Source organism: Melanotaenia boesemani, chromosome 13 (assembly GCF_017639745.1).
Source record: "Melanotaenia boesemani isolate fMelBoe1 chromosome 13, fMelBoe1.pri, whole genome shotgun sequence".
NCBI lineage: Eukaryota > Metazoa > Chordata > Actinopteri > Atheriniformes > Melanotaeniidae > Melanotaenia > Melanotaenia boesemani.
Window position 1 is genome coordinate 35,986,109 of NC_055694.1, and position 22,861 is coordinate 36,008,969.

A 22,861-nucleotide genomic window follows, 5' to 3' on the forward strand; every position below is an offset into this window, starting at 1 on the left:
ATCAACCTTTCAGATTTTCAGCTCGGTGTTTTGCCATGATACCTTCCATGTTACCAGGTTAGCTACCATGCTAGGAAAAGGTGTATGACACGGGTGGCGGGGTCCAGGCCGCTCGGACCCGATGGATGCCGCTTGCGGCTTTAATTAGGGTCCGAGCCATACGAAGTATGGCAAGGCCCTATTGTGGCAAGGGAAACCTTGGTCCTTGTTTTTTTATCATCATAAGGGTTATTTGAGCCATCAGACTCATTAACACTAAATAATTTTGTATCAGACTCATGGACACTGATCAACATCTGCCATTTGCAATGCCATGTTTGCACTATTTGGTTCATTCCACACTCACCTGTTGCTAGACACTAACATTAATATTTACCGTCCCACGCTATTGTTTGTTGTTACATGTATAATGTGTTGCATGCCCTTAGAGCCTTATTTACAGTCTTCATTATCCTTTATTTTATTTCCCTCACTAGTCTATGTTCCATGTTCCATGTTGCACCATTGCACCAAGAAAAATTCCTACTTAATAATAGATAATAATAAAATTTGTTCTTTGTTGTTGTTGTTGTTGTTGGAGCATAGGTTCCAGATGGGAAGCTAATAGTAGAGATAACATGGAGGAAGAAAGTGAAACGTGTAGCAATATAAGTGAGCTATACTTTCAATACTTCCATTAGCTTTTTTATTTTTTTATTAGTCCATTTAATAGCTTCAGTTTATTGTTATCATTTTGCTGCTGTTGTGAATTTCTCTGCTCTGCATGGCTAATCTGCCAGAAAGATCATCCTGAGTAGGTTTAAGTCTGGATAAAATATGTTTTCTAGCAGAGGACATTCATTAGCAATAAAACCAATACAAGTGCACCAGAGTTAGCTAAGATGCTAATTTTCGTCATTAGTTCAACAAAACATACGGTGAATGTAAAAATATCACAGAGACTCTTCACCAACACTGTAAAGGTTGTTAACACAGGAAACTATTTTATTTGGTGTCAATAACTTTTGTAATTTTTTGCATTTTTAAATTTTACTTTCTTGAGAAGTTGTACTTTACTTTTACTTGAGTGAATGAGTTGAATCAGTACTTCTACCAAAGAACAGAATGTACTTTGCCTCCTCTGACAGGGTGATGATCCTGTATATACAGTAGTAGCGGTTTAAAAGTTCCCATCCAAGCTGAAAGCCAGCCGAATACCTGCCGGCTTCCAGCCCAGTTCCATTCCAGTTCCAGCCAGCTGCCTTCCAACTTCCAGCCGCCAGAGAGGCCCCCTCCTTCTCCTGGGAGTGTCGATGTTTTAATCAAACTCCACCCATTCCTTGTAATATAGGGTAGACCCAGAAGATGGCGCTTCTCTCACAGACTTCTCATCGCCCGTAGTCTGTCAGATTTTATCTGAATTTACACTGACCGGCAGAGGCGCCACTCAAAGCACCTCTGATGGCCAGTCACAATTCATAAAAATGCATAATACAAATCATCGTTTGACGTGGAATGTGAAATTGTAACATGCTTGTGCGCTGCCAATTGTTTTATTCAGAAATGAATGCTAGTAGGTTAATAAAACCTTTCAAATACTGGATCACAGCCCCTAGCTCTATTCTCAATAGGATGTATTTATCATACTGATTAATCTTTTAATATTAGCATTATTAACATAGACAAATCAGATTTGGATCGAGCAACACAGAATCTGTTTGAGGTAGCTAGGAAGGGTTATTTTATTCTCATATTATTTATTTCACCTCCATAAGAAGACAGGGCGACAGATAAAAGCCCCACGCAGGATCGGAGATAATTTCTTCCACTTCAATGTGTCTAATCGCGGGGGGACATCCAACACTCGCTGTGCTGCGACTTCCTGCTCACCGGGAATCCCGATTACGTCACCCCTCCAGGTGGGCTATTCCCCGACACGCTCTGATTACCATTCCAAAAGGTACTGTATGCAGCCCCCAACTTGAACATGCGCCTTCTTCAACATTCGCACTTGCTCCAGAAAATTACCATCTCTTAGGCTCCTCCACCACCACTTTGACTGTGGATTGATACGTAAATGAGCCGCAATGAGGCAGCTGAACAAGTGACCCAGTTTTGTGATTGTTGCACATTGGGTAAGAGTGGTCAAACGAGTCCAGTTTGTGTTGTCATGCTACCAGAAATTCAGTAGGCTAGTCGGTCCTAATGCAGTGAATTTCCATGTTAATGTTGCCAAATTCAATAGCATAGCAAGAGATGAAAAAAGAAACAACGATATTTCTTCAACATGTTAACCAAAATATTTACCTCTTAAAGCATAAACCAAGTATTTACAACAAGCAGTGTGCTTTTTAACGTTAACGTGTGCCATAGCCTACTGCACCGCTGTTCCTCCTTCCAAGTCTTCTTTTTTATTATATTGTTGTTTTATCATCTGAATATACTACAACAACACAGAGAAAATATATGAAAGTTTATTTTACGCTGGTATTTGCGCAGCAGAGTTTTCTGCCGCCGGATTTGTAGTCCAGGAACGGAGAACACAGCTGCTGCCAGGAAAGGTGGATTACATTTTGTTAAAGCACAGCAATCTCCGAGTAGCCTATTATAAATACCCTCTCAGTGGCAAAATAAAACACACTGGTCTGGTTTAGTCTTCACCCTGAAATGGTTCAGTCAGAGGAATATAAAGCTGTTTTAAAAATGTTGAGCAAGCTTAAAATAAACATTCATAGGCTATCTATGTGTTTTAGATTAACACAATGATAAAACAACAATAGGCTATAATAATGGAAAAGAAGCGGTGCAGCATGGCAATGATGCGTTAATGGCTCGGGTCGCGGGTTAAACATCAGTCTGGTTCGGATTTAAATGGAATAAATACATTGGTGACGAGTCGGGTTCGGGAGTCATTCTAACTGGGTTAGAGCAGGTATGCGTAGCAAAACAGAACCGTGCAGGACTCTGCTCTAAGCAGTTCGGACTTGGTTGACCTGGAACCATTTGACAATAAAATCTGGAGCCATCCTGCAACGCGCTCGCTTAGGCGTCCAGTTAAACCGTGTTTATTCAACCAGTCCCTACTTCATTGCATTCATTCTTTCCTCATAGCCTACGTGCACATTTTTTTCAAGATTGTTTATGTCAGTTTTGTTTTGGAAAATGAAAAAGGAGTCTTTGCGCAGAACTTATAACATTATTCTAATCTTGCCACTTGCCTATTTTATTATTGTGTATTTTTGTAATAACATGTAAATTCACTGCATAGGAACCAACTAGTCTACTGAATTTTGTGTGACAAAACTAACAGAACTGTTTTGACAATGCAACAATTACAAAACTGCGGCTCATTTACTTATCAATCCATAGTCAAAGTGGTGGTGGAGGAGCCTTGGAGATGGTAATTTTATGGAGCAAGTGCGAATGTTGAGGAATTTAGCCTTTGTTCAACAACTTGGTATACCTTTCAGAATGATAATAAACAGAACAAGACACACCAAACCAGGAGCTAAGACCACGAAGTTCAGCATCATGCTTATCTATCTTTGGCGTTTTTACACCAACATTTTTATACACTGGATAATGATAATAATTATCGATTAAAGTCACGGATAAAACTGCTGTTGTTAAAACACACCCATCTCTTACAAAATCTAAAATGTAAAACAAAAAAAACAACAAACAAAAAATCTGGATCACTGTAGAAATATCTTTATTCATTGCTGATCATCTGGCCATTGAAGCGTTTTTATTTGGAATTGGGAACAAATATTTTCCACCCTGTTATATTCTGTTCCACTCTGTTATGTTCCATTCCACCCTGTTAGTAAGGTGTTTTTTAATTTTTTTTTTTTTTTACTAAAAACATTGAGGACTGTGAACCTTGTTGCACCATATTAGGAAGTGAGGAACATTAAATTGATTTTGCTTTTCTGTTCCCAGGTCAAAAGGAATGTAATTATCTCTCATTTGAAATACTTGATTATGCTTTCCTTCTTGCCTTTGTGGAAACAGAAACGTGATAATCTCTCACTTGAAAGCAAGCTGGGCGTACAATAGTGTGATGACGATGAAAACTCACATGACCAATGCTGAATAAAGGGTACATGAAAATGTGAGAAATGGTCAAAAGCACAAATACCGTTTGTGGTGAGTGAAACTATACAGCACAGTCCACAAGGCTCTTTTCAAGCACACTCCTCCCCCCAAGGAGTATGCTTGAACAGCTAACGGCAGGTAATGGCTGTGTTTACAAATGTAAAGGTGCTAATTGTTGGCCATTGAATTGTTAATTTCAAACCGGGCAGCCTTTTGGTTGTACTCTGGGCATGGTAGAGGGGTAAGAAATCTCTCGGTTTTCTAGTGTTAAACACTGGAAGCGTCGCCAGCGGTCTTTTGATGACCGCCAGTCACGCTACCATGCTTATAGTGTATTAAAAACTAAACGGCTGAACCTGGTATTTTAGGACTTTTATTATATAGTTGTTGTCTATAGTTTTACCTGCTTACTTGTTTGGAAAAGTAAACACATCAATATTTACGAGCAGTTTAGCACGTCTAAACTTCCACAGAGCCGCTCAGGGAGACTCTTTCTCAGCCAAACTGTCGTATATCACGGCTATGGAGTTGTAATAAATGGCCGCCCTACTCTGCTTCTGATTGGCTGTAAGATCACAAACCCTGTGTGATGATAGGCTGCTGGTTCCTGTCATTCCTACCAGCCTTTGCGCATGTGCCTGCTTCAGACAGCAGGCAGGCGGCTGTCCCACCACTGAGACACAGCTGTATGACGTTTTATCACGTTTTATCACTAGATCGCTATGAATAAAATCCAGGGACACTTCATTTCACAGTATAAACCATTTATTTACTTATCTACTTAGGATAATAGCACTTTGAGGCCTAATTCAGAATATAGGTTGGGCTGGGTCCGGACTTTTGTGATCCCTGCTTTACACATTATCAGTATTATGTTATTTTTACCTGCCGATATTACGTTATGATTTTGTCAATATTCAGTTATGCAGCAGCTGTATCAACCCCCACTGTGAATAACTTACGTTGCAGTCAAATGACCGCTGGCAGCGCTCCTCGGGATGTTTAGAAAGCTCGCTGCTAGTGACATTCACCACTTAGCCGACTTGAGGAGGTTGTGCTTTGCCTCATAACACCATTAGCTACACATGTCGGCTTTTTTGATACATTTATTTGACGCCATTTTCAAATCAAATCATTTTTTAAATGTTGGCAAAAATGCAACAAATGAGCGACACAGCTCATTATAAACTGTTTAGAGAGCAGCAAGATCAAATCACTGCTCCTCCCCGTGGACAAAAGAGGGATTGCAGCTGTTTTTTTACTTGGGCTGCTTAGGGGCAGAGCCTCGCTGACGACGTCATTGCGGGGGATTACATTACCCCCACAGACCTGTGAAGGATCGGCCAAGGATCAGTCAAGGACCAGTCAAGGACCAGTCAAGAACCAGTCAAGGACCCATCATGGAAACAGGGGAACTTTTAAACCGCTACTACTGTATAATGACTGCTGGAATATAGGCGGCCATAATGGAGTTGCAGTGGGCAAGGCCCGCCCCTTCAAGAGCCAGGCCCGCCCATCTAGCCGTTTCATTTTAATTTATTTACCGTTCAATATCATTTTAATTTATAATTATTTGAATGAATAAATGTTTGAATGTTTTTTAACACTTTAAAAAAAAGAATCAACACCAAAATGCCACCATTCACAACAACAAAAATCATTACAATTCAAGATGCAGAAAAAGGAGGAGGAAGAAGTCTAAATATTTCCTCTATACATATGAAAACCTAAATTATCTTCCACTGTTTTGTTCTATATACATATTTAAATATACACACATACAATTTATTTATATATATCTTACGTACCACGTTGTAGCATATTCTGGCCTCAGCAAATAAAGATTGGAACTTTGTTTAATTTCCTTACAAATGAAACCTTTGATGGACTTCTCTTTACAGACAGGATGATTCGTCCCGCCAGCATATGTTGGGGTCTGACTGTTAAAAACAACGTGCAGGGATTTATGAGTTGGTTCCAGCTCCACGGGTCACCAGGTCAACCCTGATTTGGGGAGGAGTGTACACTTTGGACTTTAAGTTATATTCAAGATCTGGTTGTCTTCAGTGCAACTGCAAAGCTGTCTCATGACACGACAAAATGAACTAAATGTTTTATGGATTTCAGATGAAACTTATCACCTGAGAACTTTGCCTGCTTTTAAACTGTTTCTTCTCAACTGATAAGCGCAACTCCCACATGTTTCATCTCATCTGGGACCAGGACAGACCATCAATAACATGTCTCACCTTACATCGCCTCAAAAACGTGTCTCACCTTACGCCGCCTCAAGAACGTGTCTCACCTTACGTCGCCTCAAGAATGTGTCTCACCTTACGTCGCCATAAGAGCGTGTCTCACCTTACGCCGCCTCAAGAACGTGTCTCACTGTACGCCGCCTCAAGAACGTGTCTCACCTTACGTCGCCTCAAGAACGTGTCTCACCTTACGCCGCCTCAAGAACGTATCTCACTTTACGTCGCCTCAAGAACGTGTCTCACCTTACGTCGCCTCAAATTGTTTTTTCAAGACATGAAGGCACATATTTTACTGAAAGAGGGGGCCTTTTTTTAAGCAAAGTGTTTTAAAAACTTTTTTTTTTTGATATCACGTCATTTTACATAAGAAGAGGAAGTTATGCAACGTGCTGCAGTGTAGAGAGTGGCTGGTTTTCAGGTGTAGTTGCCTGTCTGTTTTCGATTATCAATGTTTTGACTAATTTTGGACTGCATTCATGTATCAACGACATGGTTAATGCTTACGTTTGGGGAGGCTGAACAAATTCTAGCTTGTCAGTGAGTCCATTGGTTTCCCAACAGGAGGAAAGTAATGGTGTTTTTTATGCAGCTGGACAGCCGGGGCTTTACTTTTGCTGCAGCTACAAAAAATGTGGTTGTATGTATAACAGAAGATCATCATCCCAGTGATATGATGGGATTTAAACATGGAATGCTGAAGCAAGAAGCAGGTGGTTCCTGTGTGCAGCTGCCAACATCATCTTCTGGACCTGCAGCCGGTGGAGAGACAGCCACAGATCCATCAGAGACTCAGTTTTACAAAAACATCAAACCTGTAACTCTGTCTTTTTTTTCTAACCTTTGCTAATTAGCAACTCGGTAAACATAATGATTTAGAGATGAGAAGTAATATGACAGGAACAGGTTGTTAAAGAGCAGTGCGGCATGTAACACCCAGGTTAATAACGTAATGTTAGCTAACCTTAGCTGGGGTTAGCAATGCTTTTTGTAAAACATTTTATAAAAAGGTACCCTGTTTGCTCATTTTATAACTTAAGTATATTTATAGCTTCTTCTTCTTCCGGCTCTCGACGAAGGCAGACGCTTTTCTTCTCCCTCCCTCTCCCACTCTGCCCTGCTACTTGCCCTGTCATCTCTGAGTCTCTCTCTGCATTTCTTTCTGAAACCAAAATCTAGAACCATGGATTTGATCAGTTGGTCCCTAAATGCAATCGACCAAATTTATTCGAACCGGAAAACAGGTGTAGGGGACCCTGCTTGTCCTGGCGGAATGTTTTTGGCTGGATACGTGGTGGATTCCTGGGGAGTGTGGAAAGTCATGTGCCTGTAGATCTTGTCTGTCGAGGATGCTGAAGACATCTATACATTTGAATTCATGATAACTAGGTTTCTGCTGTTTGGAGAGGGCAGTTTCCTGGTGTATCGCAAAATTCGGACACTGTTGGTGGCCACTGGCAAGCTGCCGGATTTCTGTGCCAGTGAGTGTCGAGCTATGAACAATCAGACTTTGGCGTTGCAGGAACTTAATCGTAAACTGGAGGCTATTCTAGGTCAGAAAAGCAAGCTGGTTGCGATTCTGGAGCTCGTACGCGGGGTGGACACCAACTTGGAGAAGCTGTCGGCTCGGCTGGATGGAAATTGACCCATAAATTCGGATGATTAGAGTTGCCAGTGGGAACACTGAGGAACTCAAGGCAGACAAAACAGCTCTGGCCTGAAACTAAAACAAATGCTGTTATCAAATTCGGCTCCCTGTAAAGTTCTCCTGGAAGGTTATGTTGATGGATGCTCAGTCCCCCCACCCTCCCCCCACTCTCCTCTTGGACGGGGGACTTTTTCCTGGATCAGCTCCCAAGGACGCCCCACTATCATCAGGTGGCAGAGACTGGAGAAAGGAACTGGGAGAAAGTTCACAGACTCACTTACTGCACACACACATGCACCACACTCACATACACCACTACAGACACACCTCCCCCGATGATTCACTGCCTTGGTCGATCCTTCCCCCCTCCCTCCACTCCCGGGCGGCGGGTCAACTGGATGCACTCATGTTCAGCTGCGTCCTCACTTGGCCGCGATGGGAGCCCCCTCCCCCCCTTGCCATGTGTTTCTTATGTTGTTTATGTACTGAGGCGTGTTTTTTTTTGCATCTCAACACTAGGCCATGCCTTTTTTTTCTTAGCCTCATCTTATTTCCCCTCATGTTATCTTTTCCATCTATATCTAATACTAATGTAGGCGCGCCGCACAGTGGCTGCTGCCTCGGTCTGCCGGATCCTGTTTGTGTTTACATGTTGTTGCTGTCTCCTCTTGGAAGGGTTGTACTGGAAATCATTTTGTTGTACCTGTGTCCTGCACTGTGTATAATGATAAATAAATCTCTCTTGAATCTTGAATCTCTTGAGCTTACTGACTTTGCAGCGAATAGTTTTTACATTTGTTATGTTTGCAAGAATTTGTGAAGCATTGCCTGTAAAGAAGGCTGGAGAGATGAATGACTTCATTGACTGGTATTTTTGTTTGTTCTTCAGTTGCCAAATCTTTTGAATTGCTTTATCCTTTAATGTAAATTTAATAACTACTGATGTGACCCAGTCATCTCAAACCACAGCTGAATGTAAACAACCAGACCTGGCCATCTCCTTCCCCTCAGCTGTGGCTTCAAGTGACTGAGCCGCATGGTTTACTAGCCTTGGCAATAGCAATTTTTTATTTATTTTAATAAAATATTTATACAGAATAAGACAAGACGTAAAAAAAAAGAAAACTTGTGTCTTATTTGGATGGACTACAGACTAGTACAACTCCAGCACTCTTTGACCTCCATTTTTAGCACATTTAGTAACATTTAGTCTACTGGCTGGACAGTTAAAGCAGCCACTGAATGTATGATATAATGGTTATAATAAATATGATCTAAAATGTTGTTTCCTTCTCCCAGCCTATGCTTTGACCCTAGTGGAGTCTCTGAGAGTGGAATACTCCAGATCACCACCGACTCAACTAGACTGCAGCATGGTCATCTCCTCTGTACTGGCTTCCCTTTCCAGCTCCGTCCAGAGGATGAACAAGGATGAGGCTGCTGACGTGCATCTTGTACAGAACAGGCCTATGTACAGCCACTACCTGCACGGGCCTGTTTATGGATGTTATTGCATTACATGTTCATAGATGGGCACTTGCACACAAGTGTGCATATGTGGCTGGGTATGACAATCATTTTACACAATAAAGAGTATTGTATATTGTTTTGTACCTGGTAAATCAGGAAGGAATAATGTTAGATCTCTAATGTGAATGTAATGTCAAAATGTCAGAATGTGAGATGCCGTTCCTACTGCCATTGGTACTACTGTCTATGAGGAATGTATGCAACTGACAATGACTACTGAATACAATGGACTTTTGTAGTGATTACCCCAAACCTCTGTACACTACGTTAAATATGGTAAAACCTGAACAATAAACCTGCTCTGATCTGTGAAATACTGAAAAAACTCTTTGTCAGTTTAGCATGTACATGTTTAATAGGGGACTTCCAGTTGATTTTTGTCATTGATTACTACTCTGAGAAATTTATGGTTGTGTTCTCTAAACCATCTATTTGTAACTGAGCTTCTGTATTTTTACTGCCATTTCCATAAAACATTGTCTTTGTTTTGTTCAAGTTTAATGATAATTTGTTTCTGTCAAACCTGTTTTTATCAACAGTCTCTGCAGCCCTGAGGTTCTCTGGCAGGCTGGTCCACAGTCGAGGCCTGTAGTGGTGGAAAGAGGCCTCACCAGAAGTCTTGGTTCTTACTTTTGGAACAACTAAGAGGCTGGTACCAGAGGACCTCAGGGTCTGCGAGGGTTCGGCATTTAAAAGTGTTAAAAAAAAGACACACATAAACAGGTTGGAATACCAAGAAGTTTAATGAAAATCAGGAATCTTGGAAGAGTCTTACTGATGCCGGATTCGGCTACTGCTGAACTGCCATGATAAGGTGAGTTGGAACCAGGAAATGGGGATCAAGGAGTGTCATGAACATGGGCTGTGTTTGTATCATGATCATGTATGTCTTTTTTAGTTATGATTTTGGTTTATAGTTCTGGTTTTTATCATGTTTAGTTTCCGTTTTAAGATCATGGTTTGGGTTTTCGGTTATGTCATGTTAAGTTCGGTTTTCCCTCATGTGCTCTGTGGTTTCTGTTTCTGGCCCATTAGATCACCTGGTCTAATTACTCATCCACTTCACCTGTTCCTTATTACTCCCTCCGTGTATATATGCCCTTGGTTTTCAGTTGTCCTTGTCAGATCTATATTTAGTTTATCCCTGTCGTGTGTGGTTTCCTGTCCTGAGTTTTAATAGAATAAACCCTTTACCTGCACCGATTCTGCCTCCTGCCTTGACTGCCATCATTTGGGTCCTCACCTCTGCCACCATATGTGACAAAGGAGAGTCCGTCTGTATGAGAAGAAGATCCTTCTCATACAGAGAGTGGGTGTGTCTGTTGCAGTGTCAGGTGCAGGCTTAACAAAATCAGGTCTGATAAATAAGAAGGCCCAAGACATTTATAAACCACTAAAAGAAGCTTATAATCAATTCTGAAATGCACAGGGAGCCAATGCAGCAATTTTAAACCTGGTGTGATGTGTTAAAGCTGCGTATCATGAGCATAGCTGTGGCAATCAATGCCGTGTCTTCTGATGACATCCCCAAGAGGCAACATGGACAAAGTTTCTGTGTATAAAAGTTCCACCTAAAATCTTAATCAATACACTCATTCGGACAGAATGGTTCTAAGAACACAGTTCTAAGAACTGTTCTAGTTCTATGACCTGCATTTCCCCAGGGGAACTGTTTTATGTTGCATTCGCACATGAGTTTGGGGGAGTAGTGGGACCGATGTGAAGCAACCGTCTGCAACAATGACGTGTGACTTTAGCGCCACACAACAACAAAACAAAACCCGCAAAAAAAAAAATAAAAAGCAACACCACCAACCTAATGTGGAGAAGGAAGAGATCGCCGTGTTCATGCTCTGCTTGACGGAGATGTTACTGATGGACGATAAAATTAGGCATACCATGTCAAGGCCTCACCTGCTGCAGCCACTGAGGGAGTTGGAGAGCTACAGCCTGGATGCTTTAGCTCCTACCTTCCTCAGCTAATCACAACACACCTTTTCATAATAAGCATCATGTTCTGGAAGTTCGACAGACAGAACATACATGTATACATGATGTACACATTTAAAGAGAAAATGTTCCATAGAAAATGCATCATGTGTTCAGAATAAAGATCTCATCACCTGCTTCAAGCTTTGTGTGCATTATGTAATCATCAATAGAAAGGTGGAGGAGTAATGTGTCACTTTAGGCGTTATTTGTGATTGACTTGTGGTTTAGAAGAATTATGAGGACATAGTTACACAAAATTAGCAGTATATGAAGGTCAAAATGTAAAAAGGGTGGTGAGATGTTTACAGGTGTGTACTTTTATTAGTGTCCACAAGTATTTGATGCCAGAAATTTGGTAAACATGATGAACTTCATCCTGGAATGTAGTGCATCTTAAAAAGGTGATAAACTGTAATGTAATACACACCCCAGGATAAGACTTAAAATGTAGCAGGCAAAGATGGATTATTTAATATTTCATAGCTATTATTGGTTAATAACTGCTTAATATTTTTATTAGCTAATATTTTCTAGATGTGGCCAAACCACATCTTACTGACAAAACTGAAAACTTCTGACTCTTTCAAAGTCATTGATGTTTTTTTCATTATGAATATTTTTATATCACAGTGCAAGCCTTTAAAACTTATCTGAGTATCCTCTGTGGCGTAGACAGTCAGAAGAAAATTTTGACCTCCTCATCAGTCCATTTATCGCATACTCTTTTTGTTGTCATCCACAGCTGCAATCATGGTTTTTTAAATATGGCGGGGACACAAGATGGGGAAATCTGGCAAGGGGCGTAGCTACCAATCACCAAACACCTACGTCATGAGGGTTCCTATGGAACCCCAAAAAGACTGCCTCAGAGTAGGAGCTAAAATGGTTATAGAAACTGAGGGCTTTTACCCCTAGTTCCTACATGTCCGAATGTGTGAAAAAACGGCCTGGTTCCTGAAAAGGAACTGCAAAAGTTCCTGCAGTCAGAAAGGAGTTAATCTTTCAAAGGGTGTTTCGGTTCTGTGGTTTGTCCTGAAAAAAGATTAATATTTTTCTGATGTTTTAATCAAAAAAGTCATTTAACTGAATAAAAGCAACTTTTTCTATGATTCTATTTAAAAATGCCAAGTTGGATACAGGTCAGTAATTATTAAAACAGTGGGGTTTAAATGACCCTTCTCCAGAAAGGGCCTCACCACCACTGTTTTACAGGCAGATGGAAAGACACCCGTCTGAAAAGAGTAATTTATTATGTCTAAAAACTCACACTCAAACTACTCAAACTATTTATGTTCTCATGGGAAAACTCCACCCACATTCAGTGGACACTCAACAGGGCAAGGGCAAAACATATAAAGGATTCTCATGCATGGGAGTTTCTATACCAACATTACCCCTCCTTTACAACGGCCTCTGTGTACACCCTGTTACGGCTGCACCACGGTTTTTGTTCCAACCTCCGTGGAGCGGCAATTTTTACTGGGGAAGCGTGTTATCCACGAGTGCAGTCACCTAAAACAGTGTTTTCTCAATCCTGGTCCCCGGGGACCACTGCCCTGTATGTTTTAGAGGTGTCCACCTTTAATACACCTCAAATGAATGGCTCGTTAGCAGGCTTGCAAAGTACTTGACAAGCAGTTCAATTAATCTGAATCAGGTGTACTGGAGTTGGAAAGAACTAAAACATGCAGGGCAGTGGTCCCTGAGGACCAGGTCTGAGAAACACTGGCCTAAAAGGATCTGCAAGATCACAAAATCCCAGAAGTGGAGAATCTTGTGATTGACCCATGTCTGATTTCCTGTCTGAACTGCAGAAATTATGCGTTCTAGGTGCGTGAAGCATCAAACAATAGGATGCTTCTGATATGTGCTGTGGTGAACCCGGTGGAAATCAAAACCATTGACTAAAACGGCTGCAAATAACAGAGGAGGCCAAGGCACAGCTGTAACGTGCCACACACACACCCGGTTTAAAACAGAGGTTACACTCTGTCAGGCAGACCTTTACAAAAACATGACAGTCCAGGAGGCTCTGGAAGGCATCTTTCATCATGACAGTGAAATAGAGGATATGTCTGAAGATGAAGACTATCTTGAGCTAAATTCTGATTCTAATGAATCTGATTTTGAACGAGATGAGAGAATTGATATTCCTATTCCTCCAAGCAAGACATTCATGTCCAAAAATGATGAAATACAGTGGTCTTCATCCCCAAATATGCGTCAGGGAAAAACTGTCTGCAGAAAACATAATAAAGACAGTGCCAGAGCCGACTAGGATGGCAGTGACTTGTGTGAACAGACATCAAGTCCAGCTTTTGAGCTGGTCATTGCCTAATTCAATACAGAAAATCATTCTCGAAATGACTAATCTAGAAGGGATGCATGTTTTTGGGGAGAAGTGGAAGGAGCTGGACAAAACACATTTAAGTTGAACATGTATTTTTTTTATGAAAAACAAGTGAATTATCCTAATTGACAGATACCTGTGAGAGGTAAGGAACACCATTGAGCTAAAAAGTGATAGAATAGTTAGTAATGGAGTTAATAATGAAATATTAACAATGATTATAACCATCCCTCTCCATATCCATACACTTCTACTTCTATTCTAAAATCCTAACAATGTCTGCTGGTGATGTGCACTAGTATATAATGTCTAAGAGGGGAGGGTCTGACTGGGAGAGCTGTGTTCTGGCTGGCCCATCAATCAGAGAGAGTGTTGCAGGAGTGGAGGGTGAGTTGAATGTTCATGGTGAGAAGATGAAAACCTGTGTGATTTGAGTGTAAACCATCTGGTTTGAAAAGGTGAGGTCTACTGTAGAAAGTGGTGAAGTTGTGGATGTGGGATACTGATGGTGTGACAGTAACCTTTTAACCAAGCTGTCGGATGCGTCTGAACTTGATGTATCCATAACGGGGTGAAGGAAGTGGACCAGAGATGATGCAGTGTTATTTACCTGTTTGATGTTGTTAATGAGGTTGATAAAATCCATCTGTTAGTGTCTCTGTCTGTTGTGGAACCTGAAGTCATTTGTGCCTGTATGTATTACAATGGTGGAAGCTGAGGGGTGTTGATGAGAGAGTTGGTGGACGGAGCCGCTGATGTCTGTGATTACTGCACCTGAGTGGCAAGATGTGCAGGACCTGTTCATGTGTACATGTCGGCCCATGGAATCCCCCACAATAAGCACAGTTATTTTTATAGTAGTACTTAATTTATCAAAAGTAGAATCAGTTTTCCCATATGTGTATCATTTTGCATTGAGAGAACTTTTGAGATATTTTCAAGGTGTGTGTGTGCTTTGTATATTTAATTTTTGTGTGTGTGTAATCACCCAAAACATGTGATAACTTAAATAACAAAATGTGTTATGGCGATATTTGGCATGAAGTCCCTGAAAGGCTTCAGCATCAGTAGCAAATTGATACCTTGACACGGTCATCAGGAAGTGGTCCATATGAGAATGTGAAGAAAGGAACAGGTGTCAGGTATTACACAACAACAATCAACCTCTTCTAGTAGGTTGAGATAGTCCCAGCAGCAATATGACGAGACCTAGCAAGACAGTAACCATAGCAATGACAGGTGCATGTGTCCCATCTTCTCCTCTTCCTCTAGAGCAGGCATGTTCAACTGGTCCAGCAAAGGCCGTGTGGCTGCAGGTTTTTGTTCCAGCCAGCCAAGAGCACACAGTTTTGACCAATCAGCTGTCTGAAAGACTGAAGATCAGTTTGATTGAATCAGTCAATCTGGTGTGCTGCTGCTTGGTTGGAACAAAAACCTGCAGCCACACGGCCCTTTGCTGGACCAGTTTGACATATGTGCTCTAGAGCAGTCATCAGAAGCAGGACTGTCCTCCACCAGATCGTTCAGAACAGAAGCAGGGATGTTTCAGGGCCGGTGGATCCTTTAAGTGGAAGGTGTCAGCCGCCTGACCCAGCGTAATTGCCGCTCTGGCCCTCGGTTGTACAGTCACTTGCCTCAGAACATCTGTGCTGCCCTGTTTGACCCAGCAGTCTCAAACATGGTGAAGAAGGTGTTCAGCTCCTTAGCAAAGGCCAGCTCGCCATTAGCTACGATCAGTCTGTGCTGTTTGCTTTGCATTCTAGCCATATTTTTCAGTGTCCCCACATTTTCCTTGAGTTATTCATGTTAAACTGTTCCTTCATGGCGTCTCCTTAGTATGTCCTTTTCCATCCTTAACCTTACGCTTCAACTCCTTGTCCCTCTTTTTTCCACTCCAGCATGTTCTTTTTTTGAAAGCTAAGTTTCTTGTTCTTTATTATTTGTTAATGTCTTTAGGTTTTAGTATTTAGACAGACTTTGTTTTTGTTGGTATGATGGATTCAACACAGAACACAATAACATGCTGAGTCCAATGTTCCTGCCTCAGCACCTCCCAGTTGCTACAGAGCAGGTTGTTAAAGTCTCTTTATTGTCCTGTGTCCAGAGCCGTATCACCTTGTTATGAGATTTCCTGGATTTCAGTTTAGTCCTATATGTTAGAATCAGTTGGACCACATTATGATCAGATGAGGCTATTGGTGATTTGCTTGTGGACTAGTAGGGCCACTTGATGTTCATGTAACTTTTATTCAGTGTATTTATTTTATTTTGCATTTTAAAATTGTTGAAACCCTGGCAAGGCTTTTGCCATGTTGTAGGTGTTAAAATGTTCCAGAATATTTGCACGGGCATCAGGAACACATTCTGCTAAGGCAGCAGCAGCGCAGTGCATTGCTGTTAGGTGGGACCAGATAAGATGCTACCAAATTCTCCAGGTTACATGGTTATGTACTACATGTTTAATAGAGTAGTTACGGCACCCGTGGTCACAGACCCCTCCCCCTTGGGTCTTCCCTGAGCTTTCACTCCTGTCAGCTCGTAGGAGTGAAAAGTCCATCCATGCGGTACAGAGTCAGGTGCAGCCTCTGTATTACGTATGTCCTTAACTCATCCATTTTATTCTGGATGGAGCTAGGTTGGCGCAAGATTATTGCCAGGTAGAGCTGGTGGGATTTTCACTTAGCTGCAATCTTCTCTCATGCTTGCTGCCTCCTTCCCGCATCTCCTCATCAAAAGCCTTCATGGTGACCGTATCCAATGCAGATCTGTGTGAAATGTTCCAGATCACTTTCCTGTCCATCCTGGTGGATTTCACCAGTTCAATCAGAAAGTCAGCTAGGCAGACCAATGTGTCACTTGATCCGTTGGACCAGCTGTTGCCTGGAGAGGCCTAAGCAGGTCCTTCTATTTCATTATTTCTATTATGTCTTAAAGGTCCCATATTAGAAATATTTTCAACAATTTCATACGGGGTCGCAACAACACTGTTTTCACGGGGGGGGGAAAGTGTACACCCCAAATTCACCACGCCTGGTCCTTCATTTAGGCCATCCCAAGGCGACCATCACTTTGACGATCTTCTCAATCCACCAACACGTCTTGCCCGATGAGGAGCAGATAGAAAGTCTGGGGACCATGGTGTTGGCTCTCTCATCTCTGGGGCTGAGGTCGCTGAGGTGGTAAAAAAGCTCCTCAGTGGCAAGGCTCCGGGGTTGGATGAGGTCCACCCAGAGTTCCTAGTAGGGCTATCTTGGTTGACACAACCAGATTATCATTTTGCTTGCTATAATGCTGGACAGGACAGGTTAAAAAAAACAAAAAAACTTTAATCCTTCTGTGGAGATGTAACTAGTCAAACATTACGATCTTTTTATAAATAAACTGCATGTCATGTCTGTTTTGAATTGCTATGATTGTACATATTTACCATCGTAAAGGGACTTGCTCTTGATGAATCTGGGAGTCTTGGTTATTCATAACAGCATGTTTGATACTATGAGCTGAATGTGTACCCAGTGCACCGTTTAGTACATACCATGGTCATTTATACAGTAAATTTTCAGATACAATTTAAATGTATATAAAATATTTCTGCACGATGGTGTAGTGGTTAGCAAAGCAGTCTCAGAGCAAGAAGGTTACTGGTTTAATCCTCAGCTAGGGAGGGGTTTGAACAGCAGCCTGTCTGTGTGGAGTTTGCTCCCCGTGTTCTGTCCAGATACGTCAGCTTCCTCCCACAGTCCAAAGACATGCATATTAGGTTAATTCATCACTCTAGATTCTCCCTAGGTGTGAGGGTGAGAATTTGTCTCTGTGTTGGCCCTGTGGTGGACTGGCAACCTGTCCAGGGTGTACCCATAGACATGTATATGTAGACATCACTTCAGCGACAGAGTGGCCATCTTGGTGCAGTGCTAGTGACAGTCTCAGTGAATAAGCGCCAGTTAAAGGAAGTGAAATTACACAATATTAATAACTCTTTATTCATCGGCTTTTCAGCTGATTTACAGGCAAAATGGTTTATTGAAAACTTCACCCTTTCAGGCATTTTATGGTACCATTTGATTACATTGTTTAACTACAAAGCCAAAGTGCTAACAAATAAAGTTGGATTAGATTTCTGTCAGTTCAAGTAGTTTTCATTCTAAATTGCGCTGGACAATGTGAGAGAGAGAGAGAGAGAGAGAGAGAGAGAGAGAGAGAGAGAGAGAGAGAGAGAGAGAGAGAGAGAGAGAGAGAGTCAGGTAGACATAGAGAAAGACAGTCAGTGTAACGCTGGATTGGCTGAAAATCGGACACTCCCGGATGAGATCAGGGTCCAGGACATCCCCACTGGAGACCCAACTCCGCTCCTCAGGGCCATACCCCTCCCAGTCCACCAAGTATTCAAGGCGCCCCTGGCGACGCCTGGAATCCAGCAGGGACTGGACCGAATATGCCACAGTCCCCTCAACTTCCAGGGCCGGAGGACGATCATCCGGTGGAACAGCATCAGCGAGGGGACCTCTGATCACCGGCCTGAGGAGGGAGACATGAAAAGTCGGTGAGATACGCAAGTGTGAGGGATGTTGGAGAGTATACGTAACCTCATTGACCCTCTGAAGGATCCTAAAGGGGCTGATGAAGCGAGGACTCAGCTTCCGACAAGGCAGCCGGAGATGGAGGTCTCTAGTGGAGAGCCAGACCCGATCCCCTGGTCCGAACACTGGAGCCTTCGACTGTCTTCGATCCGCCTGGATCTTCTGATGGTGAATAGCTCAACGCAGCTGGACATGAGTGGTCTCCCAAACCAGCTCAGCCAGCCGAAACCACTCATCAACGGCCCAGACCCCTCTCCGGATCCGGGATCCAGGGACTCAATGGGGGCTGACGCCCCAGCACACACTGGAAAGGTGTCAGACCGGTAGAGGCGTTCCTCAGAGAATTCTGGGCCATGGCTGAAGAAAATCCCTCTCCAGGAGAACTGCCCGCTGTGTCCATGGTTGGTATTGTCTTCTGTAATGCTGAAAGTCGGACACAAGCGCAGGCTGAATGAGGAAAAGGGTTTAATGCAGCTCTCACAGACTGAAGTAGCTACAAGACAATACAAAGATCTGCAGTGTGCTGAAGGCTTAAGTAGACCGGAGGACAGGTGTGTCTTGTCAGGTTGATGAGGAGAGTTGGCAGGTGAGTCCGATGAGCTGGAACAGAGGAATCCTGGGTAATGAAGTCTTAGGACCGGTGATCAGTAGGCTGGTGAAGTAGAGCGTACTGGTGCAGGTGGAGCAGGCATGACAGTCAGGTAGAGAGAGAGAGTCAGTAGAAAGAGAAAGACATGGGTAGAGAGACAAAGTCAGGTAGAGAGAGAGACAGAGTCAGGTAGACATAGAGAGAGACAGAGTTAGGTAGAGAGAAAGAGAGATAGAGTCAGGTAGAGAGAGAGATACAGTCTGGTAGAGTCAGGTAGACATAGAGAAAGACAGGTAGCAAGACAGAGACAGAGTCAGGTAAATAAAGAGAGAGAGAGAGAGAGAGTCAGGTAGAGAGATTCAGGTAGACAGAGAAAGACAGTCAGATATAGAGAGAGACAGAGTCAGGTATAGCGAGAGTCAGTGGAGAAAAGAAAGACATAGGTAGAGAAAGAGCAACAAAGTCAGGTAGAGAGAGAGGGTCGCAAGAAGCATGTTGAAAAAACAAGGCGCAAAATAACTGCCCATGAACTGAGGAAAATCAAGTGTGAAGCTGCCAAGATGACATTGGCCACCAGTTTTGCCATATTTCTGAGCTGCAACATCACTGGAGTGCCAAGAAGCACAAGGTGTGCAATACTCGGAGACATGGCCAAGGTAAGGAAGGCTGAAAAAACGACCACCACTGAACAAGACACACAAGATAAAACGTCAAGACTGGGCCAAGAAATATCATAAGACTGATTTTTCTAAGGTTTTATGGACTGATGAAATGAGAGTGAGTCTTGATGGGCCAGATGAATAGGCCCGTGGCTGCATCAATACAGGGCAGAGAGCTCCACTCCGACTCAGACGCCAGCAAGGTGAAGGTGGGATACTGGTATGGGCTGGTATCATCAAAGATGAGCTTGTGGGACCTATTCGGGTTGAGGATGGAGTCAAGCTCAACTCCCAGTCCTACTGCCAGTTTCTGGAAGACACCTTCTTCAAGCAGTGGTACAGGAAGACTTTTGCTTTTGAGTGTCCTGGCAAAGAAAGGTGGTTATATTGGTCACTGATTTGTTTTTGTTTTGTTTTTGAATGCCAGAAATGTATATTTGTAAATTTTGAGTTGTTATATTGGTTTCCCTGGTAAAAATAAATAAGTGAAACAGGTATATATTTGGTTTTTGTTAAGTTGCCTAATAATTATGCAGAGTAATAGTCACCTGCACACACAGAGATCCTCCTAAGATACTAAAATTAAAAAGACCCACTCCAACTTCCAAAAATATTCAGCTTTTATTATTCAGCTGATATTTATGAGTCTTTTGTGTTCATTGCGAACATAGTTGTTCTATAATAAAATTAATCCTCAAAAATACAGCTTGCCTAATAATTCTGCACACACTGTAATTGGAAACAAAAGGGACACCCAGGTCCTGTGTTCGGATCAAGGTGTGCCAGGTAGCTGTTGGTGGCTATGGCCCCATGCACAACCCTCCAGTGAAGGTCACCAGACCGTTTATCAATGGGGTGTTTGTACAGGGACTGCCAGCAGGCTTTTGGGGACGCCCCAGAGCCAAAAAATTCAGTCTACCTCGACCCCCTGACAGCCGCCAGAGAGCGTAGGTTTGAAACCTTCATGCTGATGAGGTAGAGGGCCCTCTTTCCCAGCCCTTCAAACTCACCCAGCTCTGGTGTCTGAAAAGTCAGTAAAAGTTCTTGGTTTTCCTGCCACTGCTCTATGGCAGGAGAAACCACCAGAGACGGGAAAACATACTCGTACTCATCATCCCACTGGTCAGACAGAGTGTGGTTCTCAGCAAACGCTCTCAGTGGTTCTGGTAAAGAAGCACAGACCTCTTGTATCAGCCTGCTAAGCAACCTGTCCGAGTGTATCCGCAGCAGACCGGCCAGACTAGAAACCGAGGACTTCAGGAGGTGGCCCAGTTTGACACAGCCCACCTCCTTCATCCGGGACCACAGAGTGACAGATGTGAGGATCGGAGGAGAAAACCGTTTGTTTCCAAGCAGGGGCTCCTCAAACAGCCAGAACCCAGGAGTACAGACAGGCTCCCGCTCGAAGGAAAAGACCTGCCATGCCTGCAACACTGACCGGTAGAAAGGTGTCAAGCCCGTCAGGTCCAGAGACTGTGGTTGGAGCATGAACAAATGTTTATCGTAGCCGAAGCCCCCTGCCTTCCTCAGCAACAAACAGGCGGCGTCCATTCACGGTAATCCAAAACTATAGAGCAGTCTCTGGGCTATCTGTAGTCTGAAGGCTGTCACGCGAGAGACAATGTCAATCAGGCCCCGTCCCCCCTCCTGGACCGGGACATACAGGACCGCCGCTCTCAGCCAATGATGCCCAGACCAGAAAAAGTCCACAAGTGTTCTCTGGACGTCCTCAAGCAGCCCTTCTGGTGGTGGCAGCACAATCAGTTTGTGCCAGAGGGTCCAGGCAACCAAATTATTATCCACTAGAACCCTACTCTTGTAGGACAGCTGGGGCAGCAGCCACCTCCAGTTGGCCAACCTAGCACACACTGCCTCCATGACAACCTCCCAATTTTTTTTCTGAAAACCCTCACTCCCCAAATAAACACCCAAAACCTTCAACCCCTGGTTCCCCCAACTGAGGCATTCAGGTAGTAAAGAAATGGGATTGTCAGCCCACTGTCCAACCAGTACAGCCTCACTCTTGCTCCAGTTGACTTTGGCTGAAGAAGCCCAAGCATACAAGTCCAGACTGCTCTTAAGACAATCCACATCCCCCTGATTCCTGACCAACACCATGATGTCGTCAGCATAAGCAAAAACAACCAGAGAAGGGCAGTGAGACAGCCCCGGCAACAAAAGACCTGATAACTGGGAGCGCAGACGGTGTAAAAGTGGCTTAATAGCAATGGTGTACAGTTGTCCAGACAGCGGACACCCCTGTCTGATCCCTCTCTGAACCTTGACTGGACAGCTCAGCCCCCCACCCACTTTAATCAAACAAAAAACATCTTTATAAATCATAGTCAGTAAGGAAACAAAACCATCCCCAAAACCAAATGCTCTTAAAGCGGAACAAAGAAAACCATGATCAACTCGATCAAAGGCCTTCTCCTGATCCAGAGAAATAAAACCTACATCCAAACTAAACAGTTTACAAACGTCAAACAAGTCCCTCATCAGAAAAAGATTGTCCATGATTGATCTGTCTGGTATTCCATATGACTGGTCCCTGTAAATGATAAACCCCAAAATGTGCTTCAATCTGTTAGCAAGAACTTTGGATTACAGTTTATAGTCTGTACACAGCAAAGCAACAGGTCTCCAGTTTTTAAGTAAAGTCAAATCTCCTTTTTTAGGTAGCAGCGAAAGAACAGCATGACGGCTGGAAAAAGGCAAAAGTCCATTCCGGGAACATTCCGTTAGCACCTCCCACAAGTCTGTTCCCAGGAAACTCCAAAAGTGTTTATAAAAATCAGCAGGTAGTCCATCCAGCCCTGGAGCCCAGCCTGAAGTCATCTGGCCAACAGCAGTAGTGAGCTCCTCAAGAGAGATGGGGACCTCCAGAAGAGTTTTATCTGCAGAGCTCAGCTGAGGAAGCCCCTCCAGCAGTTCATCCACACACTCGCTATGACATTCCTCCTGACTGTACAGCAGTGCACTAGTAGTGACTAGTGTACTGCTGACAGAAGACCCTGATCTGGGCTTTACCCACTTCTCACCACTGACTTAGGGACTGGAAATCCCCTTTCTTCCCCCTCCAGATCCCCCAGAAGTCCGGAAACTTCTGGCAGAAGAAACTGTCCTGTAGCAACTTGATATTAAAATGTCAGTAAGAGCTGCACCTAGTAGTAGGAGAAAC